Genomic DNA, 9213 nt, shown 5'->3' on the forward strand with positions numbered 1-9213 from the left:
AACTGACACTCAGTCACCTTCTGTATACTCATATTAGTATTAGTTGCAAAATTATGTGGTCAATGAATGCTGAGAAATGTTAGTTTTGCGTCCAGTTATACGTTGAACGTGTATACACAAATAACAAATATCTAGAAGATGATATTTTCGAACGTTTTGTGAGTGCTGATTGGTTCCATGATCAAGGTGAGGTGGTGAGGTGAGGTGCACTTATATAGCGGCGTGCATACATGTGTGTTTTGGAGAAGGGGGGGGGGGGGGTGCGGCTGCTTGTACTAGTCTGGATAGACTCTGATTTATAGTGCGTGTACACTGAGATACCATGCTGCAGTTTAACATGAATACCCCACTCAGCAGACACAGTATACTGACTCTGAGCCGATCAGTCCTTGTTTTAGCCCCTTTATGCCGGACGCCGGACAGGGTAACAACAAGTACCATCTTTTAACGTCCTTTGGTGTAACGCGACCGGGGATCGAACCCCCGACCTTCCGCTCTCCGGGCGGACGCTCTACAACCAGACCACGGAGGTGGTCTCCATGATCAAGAGCAACAGCCTGGCACAAAGCGGTCTTTACGCGACCACTATTGTCTATGTTAAAGTATAGGGGTTGCAATAGTCTTCAGATTGTTCTGTCCAAATTTACCCCTGCTGCTTCACAGGGTAACGTGTCATAGCCAACAATCCCTTGGACCTTCATGACCCTTGACCCTTGAACTATCTGCTGACTTTAATAATATGGGAAACGCGGACGATATAGAGTTCTCTAATATAAGAAGTTGAGGTCAGATAACATGAAGATATGACTGATAACGGCCGAGAACAAACAGCTTTCTCGGTGAGTTGACGTCTTCGGTTATCTCAAGCAGTCACGTGACGCAGGCGACGGACGTTTTACTATTTTGGCCTAAACCACGAACACATGGAGCTGCCAAACGAAGGTTGATAACGTAGAGGGATTCGAACATACTCATTGGATCCTGGAAACACAACTATTCCCAGCTGATATCAGCGTACATGACCAGTGGCTACCTGTGACCAGATGGGAAAGAGTCTCCAAGAACGCATCATTTCTTCCTCTGGCAATAATGTTTTTCGTCAAAGAATTAAAAAAATAACCTATGTGGGTGGATGGCATCATGGCGGAAAACTGAACCTGTTTGATGTCATTTCCACGAAAAACTAAGTAAGCGAGTCATAATGGATTTACACACGGCAGTGACTTGTGTTATGATCGCCGTAATGAAGAATCATTTGTATCAGTGATAAAAGGATCAAGTCACACATCAATGATCGATGACATGATCACCGACATCTGATGCTGTGGTACACTGTCAACCACGTGAGCCCTGATGCTGTGGTACACTGTTAACCACGTGAGCCCTGACGTTTAGGTACATTGTCAACCACGCGACCCCTGACGTTTAGGTACATTGTCAACCATGTGACCCCTGACGTTTAGGTACATTGTCAACCACGTGACCCCTGACGTTTACGTACATTGTTAACCACGTGACCTCTGATGTTGAGGTACACTTTCAACTACGTGACCCCTGACGTTTAGGTACACTGTTAACCACGTGTACCCTAATGTTTTGGTACACCGTCAACCACGTGACCCCTGATGTTGGGGTACACCGTCAACCACGTGACCCCTGATGTTTGGGTACACTTTCAACCATGTGACCCCTGATGTTAGGATACACTGTCAACCACGTGACCCCTGATGTTGGGGTACACCGTCAACCACGTGACCCCTGATGTTTTGGTACACTTTCAACCATGTGACCCTGATGTTGGGATACACTGTAAATGGTCTAGGGGCGGTCGGTTAGCGTAGTGGATAAGAGCGTTCGCTCGTCACGCCGAAGACCCGACATGGGTACAATGCGTGAAGCCCATTTCTAGTGTCCCCCGCCGTGATATTGCTGGAATATTGCTAAAAGCGTCGTAAAACCATACTCACTCACTCACTCACTGTAAATGGTATAATGAAATCAGCGGATCCTGACGCGGCAAACTTAAGTTTTGCCAGATCAGAGAATTAATATACCTCTCTTAAGATGTTTGTACATGCTTGCGTGGTAAAGGTCGGATTTATTTGAACGGACCTTCCATGTGATGTGTTCGGTAACGATGAAAGCAGACTTTGTACTCGGTGTTACAGTTTCTGTGCTCGTCATTGGCGCGTCGTACGGTGCCATTCATCCGTTTGCGTCATCACGTGATCTGCATGTGACTCATCCACCTCAATGACAGAATACAATCAGAGCCATGGATGTTGCACTTAGCCCGGAAGTGGATCTGACCTGCCACTGAGTCAATCTGCACTGTGATCCCTCAGAGACGTTGACGGCGGGAAACAAAACAAACAATACATTTGTACATTTAATTGGCGAACGTGTGCAATCATTGACAATCTCTATGATACCAAATATCCTTCGGGGTGATGAAGTGTTATCGCATCAGTTTTGACCTCTCTGCGTGAATATCTGAGAACCCAGAGTCCAGTCTTCTACATTCTCGAGAAGCATTCAGGACAGCATATCTGATTTCTGAATCTCGAAAATGAATATAAACGATCAGTTCCGAATGGAAAGTAATAAAGGGCGAACTGTTGTTGTTATTGCATACATCTTTTTTAATTTTCATGTCATCTACACCTGAAAGGCAGTTCCACTGAAGGTGTACATGCGTTCTGGGCAGACTCAGTTTTGTTCAAATAGACATTTCCAACTCGAACTGCAGCCGAATCGTATTAGAAAACTGACACCTCATTGGCTCACGATCCCACTCCACTAATCACGACTACTGAACTTCTACATATGAACTTCTATTCTCCAATGCAACCTCTTTAAAAAAACGCTTGGGTGGTGGGTGTGACTACCATAACTACAGGGTGGTCAGGCTCGCTGACATTGTTAATGCATGTCATCGATTCCAATTGCGTGGATCGATGCTCATAATATTAATCACTGGATTGTCCTGGTCCAGACTCGATTATTTACAGACCGCCGTCATATAGCTGGAATACTGCTGAGCGCGGCGTTAAACAACAAACCAACCAACTACAGTGCTCAGCCATGGCCTCCATACATACACAAGCAGATGGGAAGCACGGGTCTATATTCGCCGAGCTGCGTCCTTCAAGCGTGACAGAAACCTTGGTGGGTAAACGTCAAAGATTTGCATCACTTCGGCCTTCTACACCAAGCTGACACGCCGTGATTTAACCCACTCACTTCGGTTGTAACACACATGTACATTGTATCCGTACACAAGCACGTTACAATACCACCAGGACAAACAAGACTTCAAAACTCCCTTGAGAATTCAATTATTAATTACCTTCGTATGATAAAAATCAATACATATATTCCTGGCTAGAACCTTGCCGCAATCTCCATATTGTCACCCAGTGAAACTCTGGGCTAGAGTAGGTATTCAGCAACCGTTGCTTGTCGTAAGCGGCGACTAAAGGGATGGGGGTGGTCAGGCTCGCTGATGCATGGTTGATGCATGTCATCGTATCCCAATTGCATGGATCGATGCTCATGGTGTCAATCAGTGGATTGTGTGGTCCAGAGTCGATTATTTACAGACCGCCGTCATAAAGCTGGAATATTGCTCAGTGCGGCGTTCAAGAAATAGACAAACAAGTAAGAGATCAGTTTTATCGCCAATTGTTTGTATTAAGGAATTAATGTTAATCATTTGTGCCATTCAACGTGAAGTTCTGCACATCATTATACTGTAGATAATATCAATGGTAAAACTCCCAGGAACCTGTTTCCAGGCCAGTTATTCGCAGATGTCCACAACACGAGCAATGTGTACCTCAGGTGTGTGTCTGCAGGGAATTCTCAAACTACATGAAGAGTTTTCTTGATCTACCCGTGAAGATCCTGGGTCTTCAGCAACCCATGCCTGCCGTACAGGCGACTGTGCTTGTCGGAGAAGCGACTCCGGTGGTCAGGCTTGCTGACTTGGTTGATGCATGTCATCGTATCCCAATTGCATGGATCGATGCTCATGGTGTCAATCACTGGATTGTCTGGTCCAGACTCGATTATTTATCGACCACCGTCATAAAGCTGGAAAATTGCTGAGAGCGTCGTTAAACAACAAAGTTATCATCTTCAGCATTCACAAGCACGGACGTGTACTGGAATCTTAAACCGTTAATATGTTATAATACAATGATATCACGAGATATTTTGGGTAATACGGCTTTATAAGTACAATACATGAAAACAACAAATGAAATAGAAGCATAATATTATCCATTGCACATTTCCGCCAGTGTGTATACTAATCACTATCACAGATTAACACCAGGTGTTCGCGAAAAGGTGAAACTCATGCATACTGTAAAGTATTCCAAAGAGAAGACAACAAAGGCATCCCCCAGAGGTGAACCCAGCTCAGCATCCCACTACAGGCCAAACTGCTGCAGGTACCTCCTACTGACTTCTGGGTCTGTTGCCGTGTTGAAGCCTGGGAATGTTGCTCTGTGTTGGACAATGTCCCAGTCTATTGGCGGACATGGCGGCAACTTCCGTGGCGGTCGAGTCTGTCGACTGAGGTAGGGCATCGCTCGCGACTTAGTGTGCTTGTGAATTACTGTTATAGTCACATTAAACTTGTTCCTGTCCGGGTTGCCCCGTCTGTCACCGCTGACATTCACGGACAGCTCGCCATTACAGTATATGGCATCCGACTTCAGGGGGATCGGGACGGCGGGTTTCCTGGTGTGTTGTTTGTTGGGGTCTCGATCCGATCTTCCTGTGTACTTGCTTGCCATTGACACGTGAGTTCGGTTCTCTTTTGGCGAGGTCTTGTTCCCACGGTAACCTCTATCTCGGTGCCCAGTTGTCCGGTCTGGTCTCGTCAGCTGTACACGGCAAGATTTGTCCACTTTGGGCAGCGACAGTTTATTCTTGGAAGCCATTTTAACCGAATATTCCGAGAAATTATTCAAGTATCTGTCGTCATAGTTACCTGCAATAACCTCAGAAGATATGTCCAAAGATACCCCACTGTCTACCACATCCTTCACACGTCCGAGCCGCGTGTTGGGTCCGGAAGGTGAGCTTTGCTGATCGCCTCCCCTTTTCCTTAATCTGTTCGATGTCAAATGTACTGTCTTCTTCCCATCAAACGTTTTGTTAATTTCCTTATTTTGATTCTTCCCTGACAAACGGTACCTAGATCCCGGCAGTCTTCGATCGGTGGTTCCGCGCTCAGATGAATGCTTTTCTTTGCGGCCCACAGCCTTAGTAACCTGATAGCATCCCCGGATACATTTATCTCTGCTCCAGATAGTTCTGGAAACATTATGCTTCCGCTGACCTGGTGACATTTGGGTCGGTTGGCGGCAGTTGTAGCTCCCTACAGCGCTGCTGTCAGTTGTGCTGCCGTCTTCAACTCGAGTGTCCGCTCTACCGAACTCATTGGGGTTACTCTCGCTTGTTTCTGGTGTAGATCCAAAGTCGTCCTCATACCCCACAGAAGCCTCGCCGACCTCCAAACCTTGGGAGAGCAGTGAGTCGGCAACAGGCAAATCGTCGGAGTAAATATCTTGGTTCTGACGGACTAGCTTTTGTCGGCCATTCCGATTTTGTCCTTCATTTTCCACCGCGACGGGTTTTTTCGGACTGCTCAATGTCCCGTTAGCTTCTAACGGAGCAGACTTAAATGGTCCAGTTGTCTGAGCTTCCTCTGTGGCGTGGCTTTTGACTCTTGGAACATCGTCAAAAAAATCGAATAGAGAGTCTCCACTAATAGTATCCATCACTCTAAATATGATAAAGAACACTGCTACCTACCATTCACATTGCTTATCTGAATGCCGATTGTGCCCTGCATCTGCCGCTCTTGAAACCATTGTTGTGTTTACTATTGTTATGACGTCACATGACGATATGACGTCATAGTCGTGAGGGCTGTCACAGACATTCACCTTAATTAATCGTCATCGATGATGTGGTCGACTTGTGATTAAATTGCTCGCCTGGTCTAGGGCCCGGGGTTGATTCCCCACATCTGTTCAATGTATGAAGGCCATTTCTGGATTCCCCCTCAGTGATATTGCTGGAATATTGCTGGAGACGGCTTGAGACCCTATTCACTCCAATGTTAGCCGACATAATTATGGCATACCCGTGAAGCTCCGGGTTAGAATTGGTCTTCAGCGCCTCTTGCTTGTCGCAAGAGGCGACTAACGAGATCGGGTGGTCAGGCTCGCTGACTTGCATGTCATCGTATCCCGAGTAGATGTTCATGATGTCAGTCACTGAATTGACTGGTCCAGACTCGATTATTTACAGACCGCCGTCATATAGCTGGAATATTACTGAGTGTGGCGTGTGGTAGTCAGATGTTATCGCACTCTTCATTTGACGATATCAGGGTTGTGTAAATAGAAACATGTTCAATATACATGAAATGAGTATGGTTTTGCGCCGCTTTTAACAATATTCATCAATATTGGGAAACACCAGAAATGGGCTTCACATGTTGTACACATGGGGGGGTGGGGGTGGGGGTGGGGTGGGGGGTGGGGTGGGGGGTGTGGTGGGGGGGAGGAGGTGGACATCTTTCCGAGGCAAGACTTTGATTTAAGGGCTAGTGGATGCTCTTGCCTCGGGAAGATGGTGGGGAATCGAGCCCGGGTCTTAGGCATGACGAAAGAACGCTTTAACCCCAAGGCTACCCCGCCGATACAATATCTTGACTTGAGGTCTTGAGACGTTTACTAAGCAAGGACCTATTTTCAATTCGAGATGACCCTAAATACACAAAATACACACCAATTCAAAAACAGAACATTCCTAACTTACAGATTCAAGTACACAAGCATATTCTCTTTGTCTTCCATAATAACATAAGGAATAATATATTATCGTCGTTCGTTGTTAACTCACCAGGACCCAGATGAGTATTGTTTTAAGACGCTTTTGTTTGTTGTTTAACACCACACTCATCAATGTTCAAGCTATACGAGGGGCGGTGGGGTAGCCTAGTGGTTAAAGCGTCCGCTCGTCAAGCCGAAGACCCGGGTTTGATTCCTCACAGGGTACAATGTGTGAAGCCCATTTCTTGTGTCCCCCGACTTGATATTGCAAAAAGCGGCGTAAAACCATACTCACTCACTCAAGCTGTATGGCGGCTGTCTATAAATAATCGCATCTGGATCAGACAATACGGTGATTGAGATCATGAGCATCGATCTACGCAATTCATCCGCTTTCATCAATATCTCAGCAATATCACGGCTGAGGCAGCAGGAATGGGCTGGGAACCCAGACCCAAGGGGGAACCAAAGACCCATGTGAGAACCCAGACCCAAGGGAGAACCCAGGGAGAACCCAGACCAATGGGAATCCAGACCCAAGGGAGAACCCAGACCAGTGGGAATGCAGACCTAAGGGAACCAAGACCCAACGGAGAACCCAGACCCAACGGAGAACCCAGACCAATGGGAATGCAGACCTAAGTGAGAATCGAGGCATAAGGGAACCCAGACCCAAGGGAGAACCCAGACCTAAGGGAACCAAGACCCAAGTGAGAATCGAGGCCCAAGGGAACCCAGACCCAAGGGAGAACCCAGACCCAAGGGAGAACCCAGACATAAGTGAGAATCGAGGCATAAGGGAACCCAGACCCAAGGGAGAACCCAGACCTAAGGGAACCCAGACCCAAGTGAGAATCGTGGCCCAAGGGAACCCAGATCCAAGTGATAACACAGATCCAAGTGAGAACCCAGACCCAAGTGAGAACCCTTACCTAAGTGAGAATCGAGGCATGAGGGAACCCAGACCCAATTGAGAACCCAGACAAAAGGGAACCCAGACCCAAGTGAGAACCAAGACCCAAGGGAACAAAGACCCAAGGGAGAACCCAGGCCCAGGTGAGACCCAAGACCGAAGGGAGAACCAAGACACAGGTGAGAACCCAGACCCAAGGGAACAAAGACCCAAGGGAGAACCCAGACCCAGGTGAGAACCCTTACCTAAGTGAGAATCGAGGCATGAGGGAACCCAGACCCAATTGAGAACCCAGACAAAAGGGAACCAAGACCCAAGTGAGAACCAAGACCCAAGGGAACAAAGACCCAAGGGAGAACCCAGGCCCAGGTGAGACCCAAGACCCAAGGGAGAACCAAGACACAGGTGAGAACCCAGACCCAAAGGAACAAAGACCCAAGGGAGAACCCAGACCCAGGTGAGAACCTAGACCCAAGGGAACCAAGACCCAAGTGAGAACCCAAACCCAAGGGGGAACCCGGACCAATGGGAATGCAGACCGAAGGGAGAACCCAGACCCAAGAGAGAACCCAGACCTAAGGGAACCAAGACCCAAGTGAGAATTGAGGCCCAAGGGAGAACCCAGACCCAATTGAGAACACTGGTCAAGTGAGAACCCAGGCTCAAGGGGGAATCCAGGCCAAGGGATCTGAGGCCCATGAGAGCATATGGCATGGTCTGCTGTCAGTCGTCAAGTCCTTTCTAGTTAATCCTTCACTTGGCTTCATGAGGATGTGTCTGGCATCAGATCTGGGATTTGTTCTTGCCATGCTCATTAATATCAAATAGTAAAAGATCTACAAGGATGTTGTTAAAACAAACTCTCTGAAAGTCCTTTGCCTTTCACGGTTTAAATGAATGTTACCAAAGGCACGGACCACTTTATATTCTGGGTGAAGGGGCTGGGATATTGTATCGAGATTACATATTTTTCTGCTACAGCTACAAAACCAGATATCATTTTTAAACCATGAGCCTGGTTTGTGGCAGGCAATTACTTTTTTTCCCCCAAGTCTGAAGCATAATTATTTTTTCCAAGATTACCAGGGACAATTTGTTTTTTCCAATACAACCCCAATTCCATACCCCCCACCCCCTCCATCTCCACCCCAAATAGTTGATTTGATCCGAAATCACTTTCTCACTCACTGACTCACTGTCAATGCATGCACGTGTGTGAAGATTTGCTTGAACAAGTTTTTGTGCCCACCCACTCAAATACCATGCAGCAATTTCAACAAGGATGCCCCACTCTGACACTTTATACTCACACTGAGCCGACCAGTCCATGTTTTATTCCCTTAATGCTGAGTGGGAGGCGGAAGATATCTTTTGATGTGACTCTTTTGATCAAACCACCACCAACAGAGTCGGTTTAACTTTAAATTATATAAAACTATTACA

This window comes from Haliotis cracherodii, unplaced genomic scaffold (genome assembly GCF_022045235.1).
Source record: "Haliotis cracherodii isolate W230 unplaced genomic scaffold, xgHalCrac1.p SCAF_6, whole genome shotgun sequence".
NCBI lineage: Eukaryota > Metazoa > Mollusca > Gastropoda > Lepetellida > Haliotidae > Haliotis > Haliotis cracherodii.